Source organism: Cheilinus undulatus, linkage group 5 (assembly GCF_018320785.1).
Source record: "Cheilinus undulatus linkage group 5, ASM1832078v1, whole genome shotgun sequence".
Classification (NCBI taxonomy): Eukaryota; Metazoa; Chordata; class Actinopteri; order Labriformes; family Labridae; genus Cheilinus; species Cheilinus undulatus.
In genome coordinates this window covers 20009796-20034111 of record NC_054869.1, presented here as the reverse complement: position 1 = coordinate 20034111, position 24316 = coordinate 20009796, and the positions used below count along the sequence as shown (strand labels likewise).

At 39.7% G+C, this 24316-nt stretch overlaps 1 long non-coding RNA gene across 1 annotated transcript in view; it reads right to left on the bottom strand.

The window, feature by feature from the left end:
- The window catches only part of LOC121510086, a 50463-nt gene that overhangs the window by 13961 nt on the left and 12186 nt on the right, over positions 1-24316 (bottom strand). Inside the window, exon 2 of the long non-coding RNA XR_005991915.1 lies at positions 21860-21958. This is a non-coding gene — a long non-coding RNA (uncharacterized LOC121510086). The remainder of the gene's footprint in view (positions 1-21859; positions 21959-24316) is intronic.

Sequence of the window (24316 nt, the reverse complement as noted above, 5' to 3'; positions counted from 1 at the left end):
GTCTGACCCTCTCAGCTGATGTGGTGGTTTGAGTTTAAAAAAAAAAAAAAGGCTTTTCAGGCCCAAAACAGGATCAAACAACCTGCTGTGGAGTCTGGTTACACCATAACAATGGCTTACATTCACTCTCAGCTTTAGCACACAAGCTTTTCCCCCCTCAAAGGGTGCAGAGTAGAAGGAGAGAGGAGTAAGTCTGGTTTTGGAGGGTGGGTGAGTAGGGGTAAGGAGGGGAGTATAGCGATATTTTAGACGATAATGGTGTTGAACAGATAAGATGGTATCAGCCAACCATGTTTGTTTTCAGCTGTCAGCTTAGGGAGCTCTACTGAGATCCATGGCCAATGCCGCAGGCACTCTCAATCTCAAGGAAACTTTTAGATATTGTCGCAAAGAGAGAAGTACTTTGATAGATAGCAGTCAAACATCTGAGAGAGAGAGTAGCCGAGGACAAATCATCGTCTATTAAGTGATCGGCAGAATCCACCAGGATATCTGCTGTTGTCAAAATCAGTTATTGTCCTATGGAGATGTCCCAAGAAAACATTTTTTTAAACTTTATGATATGTGTTTTAAAAAAGACAACCTCAGTTATTTTAATGATTGATGGTATCCAAAGTACTGAAGCTTTTAAAAAAGTCAGATCATCTGTCATATTTTCAACCAAAAGCTGCCACATGCAATTAAAAGAAGACACTATCTAAATTAAATAGATACTGTGCGGGAGTTTACCTGCAATTTTTGGTAAACAAAAACGACAAATCAGCCACCACTGGGTAGCTAGGACTTCTGTTGATATGGCCATATATTGATAGTTTGATGTTTTTGGTAGTATCATATTGTATTTTAAAAATCTGATATCAAAATAGACCTATAACACTGTTTCTTTTCTGACACCTGACTTCTCTTCAGTGTTGAAGCATGCTGAGAACGGGGTTCTGTCTGAGCTGTTGTCCACTATGTGAACAGTGGCATTGGTTATTCCTCCATATGCACTACAACACATCACATGCTTTTAATCCAGTGATGAGGGTGTTGCAAAAATCCATTCAGTGGCAGCAATTTTTCCAGTGACCGTATTGATGCCAGCATTTGGCCCACCTCGGCACCACCCTGCTGTTTTTGTGTCATTGTCTTACAATAGTGGTTGAAACCAGTTGAGTTTGGGCTAGGGTTAAGTTAGATTAAAAGGCAACTCTTGTGCATCTGGTTGCATTGAAAATTTGATGAACTTTTAATTGACTAGTGAATGAATGAGTCGCTCTTTAAACCTCTCTTCCTCATCAGCTAAGGATTTAAAACTTGGAAATACTGACGAATGCCTCAAGATATCTTATAGCTGACTACAACAGCCATCCCATAAGCTCCTCCGTCCACAGCAGACAATCTGATTAATCGCAGACCCACAATAGACAGCTTCTATCTGCTAACCTCCTGCTTCTCAAGCATTGAAAAGCAGCCTGGGCAATTTGTATTTGTTTTGCATTGGTTCAGTAGTTCTGGAGGAAATTAGTATGCAGTCAGGGATGGGAGAGCTTGTCAAGATCAGGGGGGGAATCTCTACCCACCCACCGCGTGGATCTACATTCATGAACAAGGTTGACAAGAAAGCTGACTAGTGTAAAGACAAGGAGCAAATAAAATGGCGGAGAACAGCATGAATATTCTTTTTCATATGAGTGCACCTTCACAGACAGGCCCTCTTCTCTATCTATCTATCTGTCTGTCTTGCATGTCTGCTCATCTGTCAAGACACTCCGTTTCTCTTTTTCTTCCTCACACCCTCCAGCCGTTCGTCTCTTTTCTGAAACCATGTGTCATACGCATCAAAATGCTAAGGCCGGTCCTTTTTGAGGGTGTTCTGCTGGACCATAGAGTGAATAAACATCCATGTCAGGAGAAAGCGATCTGGGGCCCTTCTCGCGCTGAGCCCGAGCTCTCCTGGGAAACACACAGCTCATACAATGGATAGAGGAGGCCTTTTGTTGAGTCTCTGGGAGCTGCGGGGCTAGCTCTGGATCAAACAGGGGTGTGTGTACATTTCTGAATTTTGCGCACACACACACACACACCCATACACGAGCAAACCACACTGACACGCGAGAGTGAACACACATACACACCTTCGCCCACACACACACAGAATCACAGACTTTCCTCGTCTCGGTAAACTCGGTGTGACTAAGTAAACTTCTTCACCCTTTAGCAGTGGTTACTGAGGGCAGGAGGATGAATTTGAAAAAGCCAGCAGGAGAAGAGAGGAGAGACAAAGAGGAGAATGGTGACGTAAATCAGTGTTGGACTGATTTAAACTGGTTTAGTGTCAGTCTAAAGGGGGCTCACTGTTGTACTTTACACAAATCACAGTTCAAAGCCTGTGGCTGGGATTCCTCACGGAGTTCGAGGCAGGGGAGTCCTGTAGGAAAGATGCTTGCGCTTGTGGTCAGCCAATGTGTGTGGCACAGTTCTTTATTGCATAGGCATTATATACTTCAAATTATATGAGCTCATATTAGCATGGGAAAATGGGGGAGGGGCTGTAACACTACATGCTTGCTAACTAAAGCTTGAACGGGAAGTTTTTAGCTGGTTATGAAGGAGCCTAAAATTACTGTTGCCTCAGTATAAACAAAATGTAATGATCAATCAATATATATTAATTGTAGGGTAGACTGATTCTCAGCCTGGCTGATTATCAAGGCCGATATTTGGCATTTTGCTGATTATTGGTATTGGCATTTTATTGTAAAAATAACTGGTAAAATTAATTAATCAGAAAGTGCTCTTCTTGGGCTCGACTGCAAGGTACATCTTGCCCTCTGGCTTTGTTTTCACTCTCCACAGTATCACCAAACGTCCTGTATACAAAACTCATTCTCTCTTTGGCTAGATGCCACATGAGGTACTAGCCTATCAACACTTAAGCCTGGGTGCCACTGACACAGTGAGTGTATGGCATCCCAGTACTGTGCAGTTGTGTGCCTTTTCTTATGCTGATAGAGCTTGGGCTAAGTTGCTTATTTTCCCTTAATTTTTTGATCATACAATTTTAAGTACATTTTATGATATAAAAAGTGCATATCGGTTGAAATTATAAGTTATCAGTCTCATGAACTACTAATAATCGGTATCAATATCTGAAAAACAAATATCAGTCGACCCCTAATCGATCCATTAATTGGTTGATCAGCTATCCAGTCATATCAGTAGAAAGTCATAACATCCATATACACAGTCACCTTTAAGCTATGCTTTTATTTTAAAATTCCTTCTATATGCCTGTTGTCAGCAGTCCGTCGTCCTGAACTTTCAAATGAGCTAGGAGTAATGGCAGTTGCTAACAGCTAGCGGCCAAAACCATGAGGATGAAGGGGCTGTCACTCCTCCCTAAGCAGTGTGAACATTCTTCAGACACAGACAAGGGCTGGCCTCCCAATTTTTTTGTTGACCAGTTTTGCATTTATTATTTTTATTGGTATTTAATTGCAATATGAGATTGGTTAAGGATAGAAACTACTCTCCCCTCTCTAGCTACCCGTGGCTGCAAGTGGTGTCTGTTACAGGCTCTGCAGCTAAACAGAGAGAAAAAAGTCCAGTGTTTCATGCCTTCTTTGATGCAGTGATTGCAGTCTGATGACTCATGTTTCATTTATATTAAAAGTATAAATTGCCTGATCTTGATGAGATCCAAGCAGGACAGCAGTCTCTTTGTCTTTTCTGTATCAAGAATTGATATCATATGATTAAAGAGATGATTAACGTCCCTAATAGAAGTGATATACATTTTTTCAATGTCTGAACCTGCTGCCAGGGGTCAGCCATCAAGATGGCTTTAAACATTACGTTTTTGTTCTCCAGACATTCAAATTGAACAATACATTTGAAAACACTAAGTATGCAGGGCTAAAACAACTAGCATGGCTTTGTCCAGGGGTTGCAATAATTGACACAAACACAGTGTTCCTCACAGGAGCTCTAAGATGTTGTTTTTGTTACTGTTGTCTATGAAATGTAACTCTTACAGTGCTAATTTTGAGCTCAAATGTGCAGACAAACCAGACGGTACAATGCTCATGTTCTGAAGTTTCCTCTCTTCTCCCTGGATGCATTTTAATACATTTTATTCAAGCCACTGCCTTGCTTCTGGCCGTCTGCCCCTTGTGCAGCATCTATGGGAATTCTCCTCACTGAAATGAACTCACACTGTCTGACCCCATTCATCCCCGGGACTGCACTTTCTCTGGGACTCCCCCTTTTCCAGCCCCTGTTTCCCATAGACCCCTGTCTCTCTCTCCCTCTCTTGTGCTCTCTTTCTCTTTGCATCCTCCCCTTCTTTCTCCCTACCTTCCCACTGCCCCCCCTTTCCAAGTCTCTGCCTTGCTTTCAACTCCAATTTTGGGTACAATGAAGTTGTTCTGGCTGACAGTTTGGCCAGTAGAATAAGTGTTGTTTGAGCCTGCTGTGTGGCCCTGTAGTGGGCCCATTCTCCCCCTCGCCAGCTCAGTTACCGAGAGACTTGCTGGTGGGACACGGAAGCTATCCGTCCCCACACTCCCACCCTGGCTCAAACAATTAGCCTCAAAGCGCATTTGGCTCACCTGCGCCATCTTAACATTCTGCTACAAATTTATGGACTGTTGCAACACAAAAAGGGAGATGTTAACGATATAATCCCCAAATCCAAGCAAAAAACAGTACATAGCATGCGATCTGAAAGTGTTTAATCATCTTTCTGTCTTTCAGCTGCCATGTGGTTCTCATCCATATTGCTTCTGTTATGCTGTTGTCACTGCTACACCACAGCCAGGTCAGCCTGATTTACTCGGTTACTCCATGTCTTGTAGGACGTGTCAGAAAGGATTCTGTATTGGGGTCAGCTGGAAAGACAAAGCCTGCAGCCCTCTCTCCTCTGTCACTTTCAGTAAGCATCAACCAGCATCTTTCTCTCTGCGCCCTCTGCAACACCCCTCCCAATCCTTTTTACTCCTTGTATTTCTTCTCCAGTTCTATCTTTCTGAGATACAATCAAACAAATACACAAATAGTCACACAAAAAATACTGCTTCCATGTGTGAATGTATCCTGACATATACACACAAAAGCACACAGGAGCCAGGACATGAGAAAGTGGCTGGGAGAGGCCCTGATGGGGGGGACCATATGTCCAGGCGTTGTATATCAGTGGGCTTGCCCTCAGCACTCTGCTGGACCACCATAACTTAGTTTGTCTTCAGCACAAAGTTTGGTCCAAGCTTGGCTGGGTTCATTAGGAAGCTATTCTCTGCAGCCAATGAAGCTCAACAGACCTCCAACAAAGGAGCTAATCACACCCACTGCTGCTCTCTCTCCCCCTCGTCTCAGCCCCGTCTCAGAGAAAAAGAAACTCTATTTCTAACACCTTTTCTCAATAGAGAGCAAATATAAGAAATCAGTCTACTCAAAACAACTGTTAACCAAAATTGGGACATAAACGAACAATCTGCAGAGTGTAGAGCATGAAATATACACAACCACTGCAGAGATGCGCTTTAGAAAAGCTTAATGTTGACAGAAAACAGAAATGGTCCTGCAGTCATACCTTTCAATCTATTGTGTCTGGACACGCATGCTACCTAAAACAAAAACAGATAATTGTGTCTCCATAGAAGATTCACACCTGCACCTGTTTGTGTATGTGATTTGACCCACAGAGTGTCATGTTCTCACCTGACAGACACTTCCCTGTCTCATGTGTTAGTGAGATGCCGTGTGCAGAGTCTACGCCAACCAGCAATGTGTTTGTGCGTGCAATTTGAGTGCATGTGTGAGCAGAAAGGATGCAGCACACTGACAATGGAGAGCCTCGGGCTGCAGAATACTTGAAATGACCTTGAACCTCAGCGTTCTCCATTCCCATGGCTGCAGGGACGGTGAGCATGTCTGTACTTTTGTGCATGTGTGTGTTTGAGGAGAAGAACAATAAGGCTTTGCACTTTTGTCTGTGCACATAATAGCTCTTCCAAAATTCTGCAGACTAATCGAGATATTTCCAAATAACCTGTACTGCATAACAGAGGTAAGATTATGGCCTTGAAATTTTAAGAAAAATGAGAGTTTCTCTCTTCTGGATCAGAATTTAAAGAGTATTTGTCACATTTTTGTTCAAAACTATCTTGACAAAATCATCCGTTTACTTTCAAATAGGTGTCCTACTACCTCCCAGTGCTTGTACTCGCTCCCCCTGCATCCAGCAGAGAGAGAGAGAGACTCGCTCTATACCATGTCCCCTACTGTGAACACAGGCAAGCACAAACATGGCTGAGCTTGACATGGCTTAAACTCATGGACACTGTACTCAAAGGGTGGTTTAAAACCTCACACATAGACGGATGCGTATAAGTGCACGCCAATGAAGAGGACTTGCTGGGTTAAGAATGGTGGTAGGGGGTAGGGATGGTGATGGGGGGACCCAGCAAGGGGTGGTAAAGGCCATATCACCAGGCCTTTGCTTGGACACAAATGTCAGCAGCATGACTGCCTGTACATAGGCACCCAGTGGTGAGGTGACAGGAGATGATCAAGATAGCCAAAGAGGAACAGACAATACTGCAGATAACAAACAGAGGCACATAAACAACAAAGAAATGCTACACAACAGTGTAAGAAGAATGCTACAGCATTATCAGAAAGAACAGAAGCTGTGGCTTTAGTTGCGTTTTGTTTGGTGGAGTTTCTGAAGAACTCCTGAGGCACAACAAAAGCAGCAACTTTCCATTAAACATCTATGAAGCCATTCTGAACTCCCTGTTTGACTAAAAATAGATCTGACTTTGCTTATTAAACCAAATGTCTTCGCAACATCAACACAAGGAATTTTTCCAAAACCACAACGAGATTTATTACACCAACAAATGCAATCCTCTAAGCACCCCTGCCTCTCATGCCCTGTGTTACCACTCCTGCTCTCCATCCATTAGATGTTGCATATTTCAGCTTTCAAGGTGGAGAGAGAACACAACACTCTCTGTAGCCTAAAAAACACTGAATACATTATAAGCATTTTGCACTTGCACTTCAATATTCCAGTGGATACAAACAAACAAGCATGCATACAGTATATACTGAGATTCTCTGGATTTTTTCTCTCTTTTAAAGGTCAAAACACAACCCTGCACTATTGTGAGGCACTTTGAAAACCAACAAAACACTTCCACACATGCGCTGCGTGTTAAAGGAGATAAAATTCACTTTATAGCTCCTTGGATAACAAGAGAATGTATGTTCATACTAATGCATTTCCATGCATCCATTCAGCATTAGTGAAGAAGCTCTTATAGACTGAGCACGATGACTCAAAAGGCCCTTCATGTTAACTCTAATCCATTCATTTTTTTAATAGGGAAATAAAGGTACAAATGTAGAGGGAATTGACTTTAAAATGAAAATGTAATCATACATGTTTAAACACAAAGAAAGTCATGCATACTCACAAGGTTACAAGTAGCCATATAGAGAGCATGGTAGACTCACAAGCTTAGATCCTTAAAGACTACAAAGAAGCATAATCTCACCTTAAAATTCTCTTTAGTTTTAGCGTTATGTAGTTTTAGATCTTATTTCCTCTATGCAGTAATACTGTTCTTAGTGTCCATACCCGAACATACAGAGGAAGTCCATGAAAACCAGCCCGCTGTTCAAAGTATTTCCTTCACTTTCAAGGTAAACACTGCATTGATCAAACAGACGGTGGCCACATGATGTTAACAGATGAAAAGGAGGCTGCATTGAAAGTGTCGAGCTATGTGTTAAATATGAAGGTCGCAATAGGTGTTTTCTTGCAGCAATGCAAGATAAAGTCATACTGCTATCCTTGTCAGCTACCATACAGTGTTAATTTTGGTGACTAAGGTCCTGTTCAGAACATTCTGCTTTTTTTTCCTATCTTCATTTTCAAATGGTTCCACGTGCAGATGGCAATGATTTGAAAACAATCTCCCTGCTGTAGTTTGCATGCCAGGCCAGTAGTTGGCGGTGTGGTTGTGCAGTGGGATTAAGTGCTAAAACCCTACTTGCACATGGCAATTGCCTGCAACCGTAGTGTGCATGTGCATTTTCATTTTGCCTGTCCACATGGAGATGGAGTTTGGCGTTCTCATGTAGACAGACAGCTAAAAGACAACAAAAGTTTGGGGTTTTCACTAGGGATGGGACCGATCCGATCCAATATCGGTATCGGGTCTGACATGGACGTAATTAATAGATTGGATATTTGACTGACGGAGCCGATCCAAGTGACCAATCCAAATCCATCCTACAGTTTGCTGTAGACCATGACAGACCGCAGTCTAACACAAGACGGTCTGTGTGTAACTGAGCTAGTATTAGTTAGGGATGTTCTTAGTGGTATATTTACCTAGTCGATTAAACGTAAATTTATATTTAGAATAGTCAAAACTAGTCTAAAGATGAGAGAACACAAAGAAGAGATGGTGTGACGTTAGCCTGATAATACATTGTGGCTAGTGCCGCTAGCGCCGTGGTTCGCAGATTAATATCATGCTTTGATATTTGGCCTCTTTTCACTTTGGGTGAGTAGTCATACGTGAGCTTAACCCTTGACAGCCCACATACCACTTAATTTCCGTTTACTACTTTGGAAAACTGTCGTACTATATGCTAACTGGTTAGCCATTAGCTGTTAGCCACCGCCGTCCTTCTCATGTTTATATCTGGTGAAGGGTCAGAGAGGAAGGCTGCGGCCATTAACTGAAGCTACAGCGGTCTCTAGTGGCGGGAGGTCCATTAAAGAGCATTATAGACAGGGATTTATAACTTATACTCAGTTGTTGTTGTTTTTTGGATAAAACTGATATGTATTTTTTAGTAGTAGTTAAAATAAATTTGTTTGGAATACATTTAAATTCAATTCATTTTTGTATTTTTTTTGCTTTTTAATAAGAGGAGCTGGGTGGTTTACTACAGCCTCAGGTAACCTCACACATTATACCAACAACAATAATAATTGTTAAAAAAACATATATATATATTGGAACAGCATCAGTATTAGCACATATTTATTGAAATCGGATCGGAACTGAAAAAAAGTGGATCAGTGCATCTCTAGTTTTCACCTGAAAACTTTGACATGTGAATAGGGCCTTAAACTTTGACTAAAAATTTTAGTCTATTAGACTTTTTTCCTGAGAAGGACTAGACTAAGACAGGCTTAAAATAGATCTCTCATAAAAAAAAAAAAAGAAAAAAAAAAAAAACTCTCAAAAAGTAAGTTCAGTTTTAGTCTAGGAAGCTAAAACGTGACTAAAATGGTGGTGGACTGTTGGACATTCAGAATCCATGATATTTCTCCATTAGCATATAAGGTATGCCAGTCTTTATATCTGTGTTCATTCTAATCAGTTGAAATATTTATAGTGTATTAGTGTGAGTGTTTTACATTCATACTTATTTAACACTTTTGAAAGAGCATAAACTTTGTAGCTAAAAGTAAAAAAAAAAAAACTAGACTACAGTGTTTTTGAGTAGTCATTAAATAAATCTGGACTAAAACTATTAACTTTAAAATGGCTATAATGTGACTTAAACTAAATAAATACATTTTGATCTAAAGACTAAGACTAAACTCAAAATCCCCACTAAAGAATCTGGCTGCAGACCGTTATGGTGGGATGTTTTGGGCTCATCTGTTGCAGACCTCTTCAATGGAATGACCTTGACCATGAGGCAGGAAGTGATACACATTGTCCAAGTTGTAACCAGAACGGCGTTCTGAATGACGTAAATTTTCAGCTTGCTGTCAGAGGTTATGGTAAGTGGCTATTTTTCACAACAGCAGAATTTTATGAATAAAAATTGAAAAATTTACTGAGAGGGTAACTTTAAATTTGACACACCTCAAACTACATAAAACCCTAAGAGGGTTAGGATTAGGCACCTTAACTCTAAAGGTTAGGGGAAGGGGGATAAAATTTTAAAAAAGCACCATAAACCAAAGCAAAACTGAACAAGGGTTAGTATATCATTTCCCGCCCCATGGTCAAGGTCGCCTCGTTGTAGAATTCTGCAACAGTAAACTCAAAATGTCCCACCATAGAGGTCTGCAGTCAGATACCTCAAAAAAATCCCTGCCAGAGTTAATGCCAGGGGTGTAAGTAAAAGTACTTCTCTATAAGTCAAGTAAAAGTAAAACATGTTAGATTTAAAGTTGAAGTACTAAGTAGCTACTGAGGAGTTGTACAGTTAGATATGACCATTCCTTAGTGGCAATTACAACACAAGAATATAGATTCCAGCTATGTTGTTCAGGTAGCCAAACATTTATAATAAAATGAAATACAACAGCTGTTTTGGGATGGGATGCAGAATCATTCTCTTCATATATGCTACTGTGCCGTCAACAGAGGTGGAAAAAGTACAAGAGTATGGTACTCAAGTAAAGTACAGTTACTCTGATTAAAAAGTACTGATTCCAAAATATACTCAAAAAGCACAAGTAAAACTACTCAATTACAGTAACTTGAGTAAATGTAATTAGTTACTTTCCAGCTCTGACTAACACTGATCATTCAGTCATTTGATTATCAGATGAATATAAAATATCAGTTTTTATTGCCAAAGATTTAAAGATTGCAAGCACATTTATGCCTCAGAACTGAATCTGGTTTCTAGTATGGCCAGATTTTACTGCGCTGTTTAATATTTGTACATTTGTTTTAAATTGTTTTATCTTTTGTTTTTATTTTGTCTTACTCCCACCAACTTTAAATATTGCATCAGCTTTTTGATATTTTTGTGTTTTTTACTGTATTGATTTGACTTTATTTCTTTTATTATCATCCTGTTCTTAATTGTTTTATTGCTTTAATTCTATTTTTATTATTTTTTTGCCTTTTTTCTGTTTGCTGTGATTCACTTTGGGCTGCATGTTTTAATGTATGAAAGGTGCTATACAAAAGAAGCTAAGCTGACTTGAGTTTAGGTAGCAACCCAGCTCCCAGGTGAACAAGGAAGAAAATCACAGATTAATTGCGATACAAATTTAGCACTATTTTAAAAAAAAATCTTTCGCCACATGTGCTCTTTGTTTCCTTGCGTAATCCAAAGAAATTCACATTAATGTGTACAAACATGCACAACAATTACATTCAATAGCCATAGATGTAGTGTAACTACTCTAACAGAGTAACAAAAGCTTCCCTGAACCAAACCTGAGCCTATCTTCTTGTCAGAACACCATGTCTTCAGAGAAAAACAAACCCCACATCCATACCCATAATACAATTTTCCTTCCTCTCCTTTCCCTTCATTTCTCTTTTGTTTCCTCCATTTCTACCCTGGGCCTGGAATCAATGCAGAGTTCCTCATTGAAAGCACTGTGTTCTTCTACTCATCACTGACACTTTTATAGAATCCTCGGCCAGACGGTGGTGATTTGTGCCTGTGTTAAAGCGGAACTACTCCTTGCCTCTTTCACAATATAGATTGCTGCCATTATCTGGAGCCATTCCTCTATCTGACACAAAAAAGGGAAAGAAAACATGGGATGGGGATGAAGGAATTTCAGCCAACCGCTGTATGAATTGCTGATGGGACCTGAGTGACAATTTGGAATGCAATTGTCAGTGTCAGTCACAGAGATGTTGTCATGTCTGAGTCCCATCGCGTGGAACCAAGCTTTAGTCGGTACACTTGTAGGTGGACAGCTTCCATTGAGGCTATCCAATTAGAATCATGCTTTTATGGTACAACTGACGTGGGCCAAATAGGGTTTGCTTAATAAAGATATAAATGCCCAAAAGAAGCATTTTCTTTGAGGTAAGACCTTTGATTTTGGCGGAATCTTTCTAATATTTCATCTAATGTGGCCTGAATGTGGCGGAAATGCAAATTCATTGGCGTCCTCTTTCACATTCAAAGCTTTTGTGGCCGCTGGGCATTGAGGGTGGGAAAAACCTTGAGGTGAGAGGGTTCCATAGGCTGCTTGCTTGTTTGGGCTGTGAATGAGCCAGTGCCCAAGCAAGGAAAGATGGTGTGCCAGTGGTGCACTCCCTGCTAATTGATTGCCTCGGCTAACAAGAGCATAATGTATTCTATTGTGATCATCCTTTGCCCACGTTCATTAAGCCAGGAAGCAGCGTGATCTTTCTCTTTTTGTCTTCCTCCTGCCCCTTTCCCTCTCACCCCCTCCTCCTTTCAGTTCTCTTTTTCTTCCTCACTCTTCTTTTTTCACTCCCCTCTCCTCTCTCTTTTCTATGGTGCTGGATGGGAAAGGTGATGCAAAGGTGGTATGACAGGCAAAGCATCCCCCGACCATCCCCGAATGCAAGAAAAACGAAGAGGAACAAAGGACAGATGGAAGGAATGGAGTAGGTGGCTGGAAGGATGCTGCTGGAAGGAAGTGTGGATGAGAGGATGAGGAAAAAGCCAAGGACGAGAAGGTGGTAGAATATGGAGACAAAAGAGAGAAGGGTTGGAAAAGATGACACAATGTATGTGGGGGAAAAAATCAAGTTCAGAGAATCTCCCTCCATCTTCCTTCTCCCCCCCCTGCACTCCATCCTCTGTTCCTGTCAGGTTCCCACTCACTGCTCTCTTCTTCTTTTTACCCCCCTCTTGCCCCCTTTTCACCCACCTCCCTTTTTCCCCGCTTCTGCTCCTCACCCCATCTCTAGATCGCCTCTTAATAAGAGCTGGCGGGACAATAGTACCATTGTTGGCCATGTTTGGGAACCCCGGACTGAAACAATCGCTGTTTACCCAAGCAGTGGCACAGCCCGGACCCTCTCCTTCATTACAGCCAGGCCAAGTCTGATTAAGTCTGTTCCAGCAAGTGCTACAATGAGCCACTGAGTCAGCCGCAAACATTCATCCTCTCTTCTGTCTTTCTGCCCCCCCCCAACACTTCCTCCCCTGTATTTGTTAGAGTCACAACTTTATTTAAATTTTCACACTCTTAATGTGGTTAGTTTGTCTTCCACTGCCCATCTTCCCAGAGACCAACAGATTCATATGCACCATCAGTAAAAGGAGCAGAAATCTACAAATGACAAAGTACTCAAAACCCCTCACTTGAGTTTGATCTATTTCCAAATGACCTTCATAATCTAGGACAAGGCTTATTTCTTTAATAAAAATTCCCAATAGCTTTAAAATGCTGCAGGCTGTGCAAATTTGACTGACTGCAAGAAATAAGAGAAAACTCTCTCTCCATAATAGTTTGAGATCATAAAAACACGCAGCATGGAGGTAGCATTATGAAGCTGGCGCTTGTGGCGGAGACTCACTGAATCAGTGGATTGAAAGCCTTTTCACTCAACCACATCCCTCAGCTCTGTGGCTCGTAACAGAAGCATGCTAGCAGCACTATGCAAAGCAGCATCATGAATATGCGTAATTAGGTGGGACTGGAGTAATTTTTCTGGGTTATGGGATGTGACATTTGTGGAGCGGGAACATACATCAGTGTAAGCACGACTGACAAATGTGTAATCCCTTTCTCTGCAATAAGGCATTTCACACTTGGTAATACAAAATATAGTTTAGCTTCATACGCTTAACAGCCGCATGCAAAAATGCAGAAAATCAGTCAGATAATCATACGCACACGGCCATGCATGCAGAGACATGCTCAGTTGGATATATAAAGACACAGCAGAAAGCACTGTGCATATGGCAGAGGAATAAATCTGTGCATTTGAACACATAAAAACCCCTAGATCACAGCCCAGATTTTTAAAAGCTGTTTACAAGTAGCACAACAACAACACAGAGGCAGATTTGTCACCACAGGATAGGGAGGGAAAAGGTGGTGCTCAAAAGGATATCAGAGGCACAGATTACTCAATGATTTTAGAGGAAACAGTAAATAAAATATGGCACGACAATAGAAAGAAGGACACAGATGGATATTGCTTAGCAACGAGGTAAAAAAGGGACTGTTATGTATAGATATTTAACATTATATGCTGGTAGATATGCTGGCTTTAGTTGTTCCATGCTTCAACATAGAAGTAGAGCACAGCTATTGAGAGCTGAAGAAAATGTCATTCATAATGTTTCTGAGAAATGGGAACAGAAATTTTAAACATAAGGCATGTTTTTTGCTCAATTCAGAAGAACCTTAAGAAAAGCTGAACATGTGAATACACAAATAAGGACGGGGAAATGGGCATAGGTACACTGACAAAAGCATCTAATAATAATTCTTCCACACTAACACTCATATACGTGCACACTCAACACACCTCTCTCGCTCTCTTCAGAGAGAGCCAATTTATAGATACTGTACCGAGCCCCCCGCACCACCTCTCGCCTCTCTCTTTGCCTTGCCATGCCCCTTTCCCTTTCCCCCCATTCACCCACACAGAGACGCGCACGCAGAGAAACACACCGGCACACACACCACCCTGCCACAATCCACCGCCCTGCCACACATACGGAAAGGGGAGGACACATCCCTCATAGCACCCAGGAAATTAACTTGACATTTGATGCAGACAGAAAAAAAATATATTTCAGTGTGGGGTGGGGGGGTGGAAAAAAACAAAGTGTACTAAAGCAGAGATAGCATAAACCCATCCCTTGTTCACCCTTCCCCACCCCACCCCCCCCCTAAGCCCAGGGACGCATTCGAGGGGGATTTCAGCGATCTGCAATGCAGACGCCACTGGGTGCCCGCGGAAAAATGAGCTTCATCTTTTGCCTGTCCTTTTCGGTGTATGCTGTCTGTCCCTCTTTGTTTCCATCTTTTATGATGCTGGCGCTCCATTTTCATATCCTCCCCCCCTCCCCTTCCAGTCTGTCTCTATTTTTTGAGGAAGTTGAAAAAAATGTAAAACAGTATTGGAGGATCTCTTGATGGTGCATGCGCTTGAAATTAAGGCTTCTAGCTCCTCAGTGTGAATGCAGAATAAGAAAAAAGGGATGCTTTGAATCATTGCTGCCATGTCATTTCTTTCAATTTAGCATTCATGTTTGAAATCTTGACCACTAATGCACACTTAAATCCATGTCCCATGTTATTATATTCACACTGCTTTGTAAATCTGGGTTAATCACTCGAAAATGAACAATAAATAGACGTCCATTGGTTGCAATTTAGTACAAAGCAAAATATAAACGTTCTTTCATTTGCTCAGATTACCATGCACCTTCGATTTCATGCGAGCAGTGTAGAAAATAGCGTGCTGCGTGATCTTGCATATGCTTGGTAAGATTAACGATGGCATCAAAGGCCCACGGTAACCTCGGCATGGAGCCCAAACACCACGAGCGAGAGCAGGCCACAATTAATACATCATTATGCGCTGCTACAGTTTATACCCGTGAACACACAACACACAGCAAGACCGCCGACCAGCTAGTGTCTGTCTCAATATCCCTGGTATTAGACATGCAGGAATGTTAACATCATTATGCACAATTGTGAATGTCTGTCTGTGCCGTCCCCCTTTCTTCCCCCCTGCCATATTGTGTGTGTGTGATGTCTGAAAGAGGGCGGCATTATTCAAATATGATCATTTTACATACAAGTTTAAACAAATTGCTCATTGTACATAAGGGAACACTTGAATGTGATGTTGTTAAAACAGGTCTAGCAGTTTTAGAACCGAGTTATGCAGCAGGAATTGATTCATCGAAAAAATATGTACATAGATAATGGCCAGATATATATATATTTTTAAAGGTCATACAAGATAACTGTAGGAAATATTTGCAAATTAGCATCAAATTAGAGTTTTAAATCAACCTTGAATCGAAATCATTTGAAAATTTCCCACCACACACTCTTTTCCAACTCTCTGCAATGCTGTCATGTATGTTAAATCTTAAAATATAAACATTTAGGATGAAGAATGCTGACTTTCAATTTAAAAAGGAGTCTTTTGCATGCGTGCATCTTTGTTACAGCCCCAATGCTTACATCAGCTAGTCCTTTAAATATTAATGGATAAAACCAAATTTAATTTTTAGAAAAAAATGAAGCCACTTTTCTCTTAAGACTTGACATAGTTCACCATTACCTAATCCACACTCTTACTGAGCACGCTCATAAAAATGTCATGTGTTTGATGAAGTTGAATTTGTCTCAGGGAAGGCTACGAGGTGAGCAAGAGGAAAGACTTTCATTAGCCGGTGTGTTGCTAATATCTGCCCTGAATTTCTCTGAAGTGGGGCGGTCAAAATATTGCATCATCCAAACACAAACACGCACTGCAGTGCTGCAGCCAATGAAGCCCATTTGCATTCAGAGCGCTTTGTAACAGCCTCTTGAATTAACAATGCACATGTTCGGTCATACTGAATAAAGAACAGGTCCAGGCAAAAATGAAACAATGCAAAGCTGCGTACTGTTATGGCATTGTGGGTAAACAGATCTATCCTGGATGTATCAGAGCAGTGAAATCTTAAAAATTCCTATCTTTGAAAGCTGTGCAAAAGAGATGCAGAATCAGTTTCAAAACCAATATATTTTTGTGTTATCTGCCACAACTTAAAGGAAGATTGTCCAGCAAGTGTTGTATACAAAGTCTTTGGCATCCCTCTGCTTATACAAACAGCCCTCCTGCCACCTCTCTGTTCCTTGCTGCCAGCGATTTGCATTCATTTGCATGATTTTTACGATGTGCATATCCTTTGTTCTGACTGTATGATGATGCAGAAGAAAGCCTCCCTACACAGCGCTATTACACAGCCTGCTGAAAGCTACTTGGATATTAAATCTAAAAAAACTGTTTAATTATAAATTGATGAGAAAAGATTTCCACAAATACCCAACCGATGCTGCATTACACCGGAGATAATGTAGTGCATCGGAATGAGGGAGGAAAAGATGAATATGTCGAAGATTTGTGGAATTTTTGAGCAACCATGGAAAGGACATATTGTGCTATCGCTAAGAGGCATGAGCATCTGCAATATATAGCACGGGCGAAGGATGGCATCCAAGCATGAAATATGGAATTACATGACAAATAGGAAATAGGAAAATTATAGATGGAAACTAAATCATTGTAAAGGAAAAAAAGAGCTCCACATATTTTACAATATTTTCATAAATAATGTACTTTTTTCTGCCTCTGCTTTCTCCATGGTCTGAGACATCATTAAGATCTGTTCTTATTTTTTATCACAATGAATTAAACCTTTGCATTACCTGTGCTATCTCTGCTGTGTGCACAAATGTTTTGAATAAACCTACTGTAAGGTCTTCTTGTAGGCTGGCGTCTTTTATCTGTTGTTGTATTATCTGCACACACACAATGCTGACAGTTAGCACTCCTTAATCATGCAGGCTCATGCAGACGACTTCATTAATTGCTGTGAGCTAGCACTGATGCCACAGACGCCAGCCTACACTTGAGGGTTTATACTCACATATGCGGGCGCTGCATTATAAATTTTCACCCCCGCTGGCACACTAATAGTAAGCAGCTGTACTCCAAATATGCAAGTGTGATAGATTTTTATGAGTGTAGCACAGGAAATGAAGCATTGCCATGTAAACAAGCTGCACTGTGTCAGAAAGATTCAGGTGCGTTTTTTAATATTTAGCAAAGACAACTCAGGTGAAATTTAGAGTGTTAATGTTCTTGTCTGGTGTAAGCTTTGACAAGTATCAATCATGATCAGAGATTTTTTTTTTTTAAAGAAAAAATGAGGTAAGGGAGACGGAGAGGTAAAAAGGGAATACAGTCGTCCTCATTTCATGTGGGAACATTTCCTGATATTGTCAAAGTACGTCTGTATCTGCAAAGATGAAAAGCTGTCCTGCTTTTCGCTTTCAACTTCAAGACCCACGACCCTGACATATTCCACACACATGCATAGACTGATGGGGGATGAGATGATGCTTATGAAGAAAAAGCCTATACCTTCCTAACTGAATAATGCAAAGTCACATATAGGGGTCTTCTGACCCGACTGCACTTTATGGGCTGGGCTTTTAGCAGAGAGAGTGAGGTCTGTCTGAGGTGAAGGTTCAGGACGTGTAGAAAAAAGCTCACAAAGATGCCTCACAGATGTTGCATTTACTAAATCTTGTCACATTTTCGGGTGATATCTTTCTTAACTCGGAAGTCAGCTTTCTAAAACTGTTCAGTAAAGTGGTCGATGTTTGAAGCTATTGACCCACCTCTACAACTTCCTCTTTAACAACATCATTTAACCCTTTAATATCTTTGGCCTGGTTAAAACAGTGATCCTTACTAATCAAAGCACCGGCTGCCTGAATACTAAGTTGAGATTTTCTTTGAATATACATAAAGACTGAACGCCATGGTTCAAGTGGTGAGATTGTAGCAGTGCTATGGTCGCAAAAGCTTTAATACACAAAATTGTAATTTGTGGAAATGAAAAGCAGAGTTTGCTATCAGATGTAATCTCTCTGTGGTAAAGTCTACATAGATACAGACTTGAGCGCTGACTTTCCTATCCAGCGGCTCGCCCTGCCCTTCTAATTGGCCCTTCTGAGCAGCACACCACATGTGTGGGTATTGGGAGTAATTAGGACGAGTAACACCACCGCACACTGAGGCCCATGGGCGCTGACATACCACCTCTTCTCTTCAGCCACTTATTTTTTCTGTCTTAGCGTCTCCAAGAAATAAACTTTTGACTTGGAGAACTCTCGACACAGGAAGTTTAGAGAAACTGATGTTTTCACATTTGGATTTAAACTTTTGTATCACAGTGTCCATACCCATGAATGGGACAGAGTATTGATACAGAAATATATCATTGTTCTGGTACAATCATTGAACTCCTGTTGTTAATCTTTTTTTTTTTTTTTTTTTTAAAGGGCACTCAGATTTTTCTTACAATTTGACTCTATATCACAAATTCACAGCACTCATAATTAGGGCTGGACTATTATACCAAAAATCAAAATCACGAATAACTGAACTTTTTACCTTATATAATTAATGAACGATTATCCCACCCCCGACCCTGACTCTGTTTGTGCTGTTTATATTATCTAATTTTAAAAAATGCTGAAAGGAACACTCACACATTAAAAATAATGATTATTTACCAAAACAATTGTAATCAAAACATGTCAGCTGAAATAAAAATGTATTGTGAAATTTTTTTCTAGAATAAACAACTTTCATTTCTTGCTAACAATGTTTTTAAATTTATTCTGCTATATAACAAATAGACAATAACCTTGCTGCTTGCGTTGCACAGTCAGCTCCCTGTTTGAGTTTAAGCAGACTAGATGGAACGATGTCACATGACTACTTCTTCTTCTTCTTTTGGATTTCTGGCAGGCTGCATGCCTTACGACACCTGGCTGCCAATCACATGACTGCACAACTAGTAGTGTGTTGTTAATGGGATGATGCATTAGTAGAGAGAGAATTACAAGGGGAAAAAACCCATAATAATGGACACGGCTGATTCATGTCAGAGTCTCTAAATGTTAGTTTTAATAATTTTTCAGTTCATTTCCCAGCATTGCTCATGATAGTGCTTTTGAGATGAATGAAGATATTGTGGACAGAAGTTAGCCAAAGAAACACTTAACAACAATATTGAGAAGACAGCAGGATTCTGTCACACAATGTGATCTATTGTTATATGATTGTATAGCAATTAAGGCTGTCAAAAGGATAAACATTTTTATTTGCAATTAATCTCAGAATGTCTGTAGTTAATCACAATTAATCACATCCACTTTATTGCATCCAAAACTTGGATTTTTTTCTACTATCTTAAACTAAGGGTAACTGACTTCCTTATTGGACACTGAACTGCTTCTATAGGTAGATTGAAGAGTATAACATGAGTTTAACCACAGAAAAAAGAACTTGTTATGGATCTGAAAGGAAAAACGGAAACAGTAAAAATATCTTTGATAACACTGAACTGTCTAGTGAAATGAGAAATTGAGAAGCAGTAGGGACATTTTTTACATCGCTGTGGCTGCAGGGAGACGCTGGCATGGCTTAATCAAAGTGTGCTGAAAGGCCCAAAAAAACATGAGATTAATTTTGATTTTAAAAATTAGCGCACTAAGTGTGGATCTTGATTAATTGTGATTAACTTGAGTGATCTTGACAGCCCTAATTGCAATTGATCGATCACTACGGAATCCCTGAATCATGATATGTTATCATCATGGACCCAAAACAAGTACTTTATTGTACCTTGTTGTATTGCATCATGTCTTACTGTATCGTATCGTGTTGTAGCTTAGTGTAGCATGTTATGTAGTATGTAATGGTATGGTATTGCATTGTGTTTGTTATCATATCGTATCTTACTGTATTGTGTCATACCATATTGTATAGTATTGTATCAAATGGTATGGTTTCACTTTGTATTCTATTGCACTATACAGATGGCAACAAAGGAGCACACTCGAATAACTCAACTTCCTGTGGTGCACAACCAAGAAAGACTTACAAAAACTGCAAGTCAGAACTCAGATATGTCCTCTTAGGTTGTTTTATTTTTGGGTGAGGCAGTGTAAAAACCACAATACACACATTTTGATTTGGTCTTCTTACATGAGTTGAATAAGAAGAAGATGAGTTAAAACGCATTCATTGTGGCTTGAACACTGCCTCACCCAGAAATAAAATAATCCAAATGACAAATCTGAGTGCTGACTCTTCAGTTTTTATTGCAATAACGTAACGTATTGTACTGCATTGCATTGTACTGCATCACCTTATTGTGTTGCATTGTGTTGTATCATATATCGTAAGATATGGTATGGTAATGTAGCAAAGTGTATTGTAGCGTATTGTTGCATATTGTACCGTACTATGTCATGCCATGAGTTACCCTACAATCCCACCCTAGCTGTATTAATTTATACTGTCAAAAGCAGTAGCTTCGCATATCAAGTGCTGCTGCAAATATTTTACTTAGCGTAGGAGATGTCACTAATTTTAGCTAGCTAATTTGACACCTAATATTCCAAATCTTTACTCTACTTCAGCCCTCTCACTTGTTATCTCCTTGTAGGAAAATGGGGTCAAAGATGAAATACAGGAAGCACAGATCGTGATCAGTGGCTGCACCAGCTGATATAATAAATATTTCTTTGTCATGAGAGCAGGCTCGGCTCATTAAAATGTTAGTCCATCTTCAATAACAACAAATGTCACATTTAATAATGGCTGAAGGCCTAATTGATAGAGCAAGATGTTCTGCACGCAATGCAAACAAAGCAAGAGCGAGGCCAATTAGTGTTACTGTGTGGGTTTCAATGGCTAGTGGAAATTTTTGAAATCACTTCCCTGTTGTAGCTACTGTAGTTGTGTATTTTGTGTTGTTGTGATGATGAACAGTGAACAGTAACCTCTGTTTCCCCTGTGCTTCTTGTCTTTGGTTTGGACCACAGGGCAAAGGATGGGTCATGGGATTTGATATTGCCCACGATCACATCGCCTGAGCTGCCTTCAAACCGCTGTTATTCTGTTTACTGTGTCCTCTGGACCACTACTAACATCTATGCCTTCATCCAACACACACACACAAGGGCTAACTTTGCTGCAGGCAATCAGACACACACTCACAGAAATGGACACAGAGTTGAAAAACCTTTGCTCAAAACCCTTGCCAACAAAGAAATTTGGCCAAATTTTACCAAATTATTTGCACTTTGTGTGTATTTATTATTAATATAATTTATATGAATATCAAAAACATGTTATTAGCAGCCAAATCAGAGCAGAAATGTTAAAAAAAAACACCTTAAACTAGAATACTAGAATGATGTATTGTTACAAAAGTGCAGCAGGGAAATAGGAAAATATGAATATTAGCATGGTGTTGCACATGCCTTTACATATAGACTATAACTTTATACACATGTAAACGCAACATATTTTATTTCTCAGCCCAGACTTACCTCATGTGGGTCCATCGGAGAGCAAAATCCCAGAGATCTGGTGTTGACCTCTGCTTCTTTCTGCCTGCAGTTCTTCACACTTGCTCTTCTCCATCAGTGCTGCAAAGAAACACACATACACACACATTAGTTTGCCAAGAGGTAACCTTTACATGCCGTGAAAGTTGTCTTGAGAAAATCACATTTTTTTAATTCTCCACTAAAAGAATGGAGTAGAGAGCAAACTAAGTAAGAAGAAGGAAACAGATAGTGTTTTCCAAAGCCAAGTTTGCTTGCAGAGATTTCAAATGGCAATAACTTTGTGCAAATGTTGCCTCAACCTTTACAATTTGTCACAAATACAAAAGTCAAAACTTTGGACCTTTACTGCACACAGGGAGCTGATTTTGAAGGTCACAACAGTTATGTTGTTTCATTATATAAATTCTATATAAAACCTTATTTTAATGCAGACTCACAAGTCTATAGTTGTCATATTGATTTCTAAATACACCTTTTTTCAACTGTTAACTCTAGTTTAAGCTGACATCAAGGCTAATTCTGGTGTGAGCCAACACTGTGTTAACAGCCATGTTTTTGACCCCAACCACCTCTGACCTGAGCCTCCTCTCACTGGAGTGAGGAGGTGAAATGTCAAATGTCAAGGCTAAAGGACAAGTCCATTAAAGGGCAAAGGAAACCATGATAATTGAAAGCAGTCTATGACTAGCTTGACACATAAATGTTGACCATGTTCAGAAACATGCCGATGAAATAAGGTTGTCAAAAAATGTAATACTTCAGTACTTGTTAATTATTTTGTAAATATTTACTATTTTGTTTACTTTTGCTCTGCAACAACAGTTGTTACAATTCATGCCTATAAAGCACCTTGAACATGAACATATTTATGATCAATAACAGGGCTGTCGAAAGATGACAATTGTTAAGCATGATTAACCCCAGACATTCTGTAGTTAATCGCAATTAATCACAACCTCTTTGTTACATTTTTAAATTCCAATATTTTGCATTCAGGAATGTTTTTATGTCGCTTTAGATGTTCTTTCGACAGCCTCAGACTAAGGGTTAATTGACTTCCTGTTTGGACACAGATCTGCTTTCATAGGTAGATCAAAGATTGTAACATGAACTTTACCTCAGAAAAAGGAGCTTTTTATGGCTCTTACAGGAAAGAAAGGAACAGTAAAAAGGCAAATGTTTGTTAGCATAAGGTTCAAATAACAGCGCTGAGCTGTCTGAGAGTTTTTTAAAAGGAGCAGTGGTGGACTTATTGTACATCACTGTGGATGCAGAGAGATGTTTACACCAAAGTGTGTTGAAAGACACAATAAAGCATGAGATTAATCACTATTTAAAAAAACATTGGTGTGCTAATTATGCCCCTTGATTAATTGTGATTAACTTGATTAATCTTGACAGCCCTTATAAATTACTAAAGCTTTTCAAAACTTTGGATCTTCAGTCATATTTTTAATCAAAAAGTAATGTGAGTGGAAGAGAGGCTTGCCTAGACTTTGCAAATATATTGGCAGCATTTCAGATATTTTCGCAATTTAGTAACCATTACAACATTTTTGGCCATTTTGTGGTAATTGAAAACAATAAATGTGTGCTCAGGACTATTGTTTTAATAAATGGTATCAAAACTGGTATCTGTATCATTTATTTTTACTAGTATCATACTGATGTTTAAAATCTGATATTGTACAACTCTATCATGAACTTCAATGACTCTGTCAATGTTATTATTTTCCTTTTTATTCTATAGCCTAAACTATGAACAGATACATGGCTGCCACTGAAGATCCATTCCTAGTCAAATACAGGTTATATCTGAAATATACTTAAAGAATAAAGCACTTTTTAGTAATTTAACTAATTTCTGTGGTATTAGGGAGTTTCTTTTTTATCAAAGTCTGAAAGGGTTAATTTTCAGCATGTAAAAATCTACCATTCAAAGGAGTGTTTACTGTACACTTTCTTTCTTCTGGATCTCTTTCCTGCTGCGTTCCCAAATGATCGTGAGCCTCTTCTGGCATGTCAATATCAAACTGACAGATGCCACATTTTATTACAGCTGCATGTCAAAGCTTACACACTCTCTCTCACACAACCCCCACACACACGTGCATAACCACTAGCTTGCACTGAAATACAAAGTGTAAGATTGCTGCAAAGAGACACAATAACACAAAGCACTCAAGGTTCTTATTATTGAGAAATCAATTTTATTTTTAAATAATCAAATACAAACTATAAAATACATTAAAATGAAAGATCCTGAAAAGAACACCAGTGTGAGACTTACCTTTAAATAAATAAGCTCTATGAGTATTAAAAGCAGTGCTAAAAACCATGAGGATATATCAACACTGGGCATATTCTCTTACTCCCACATGCAGTGTTTTACACTGATCTGCGGTTGTGTGGCAAACCAGTGTGCATGTGTTTGCA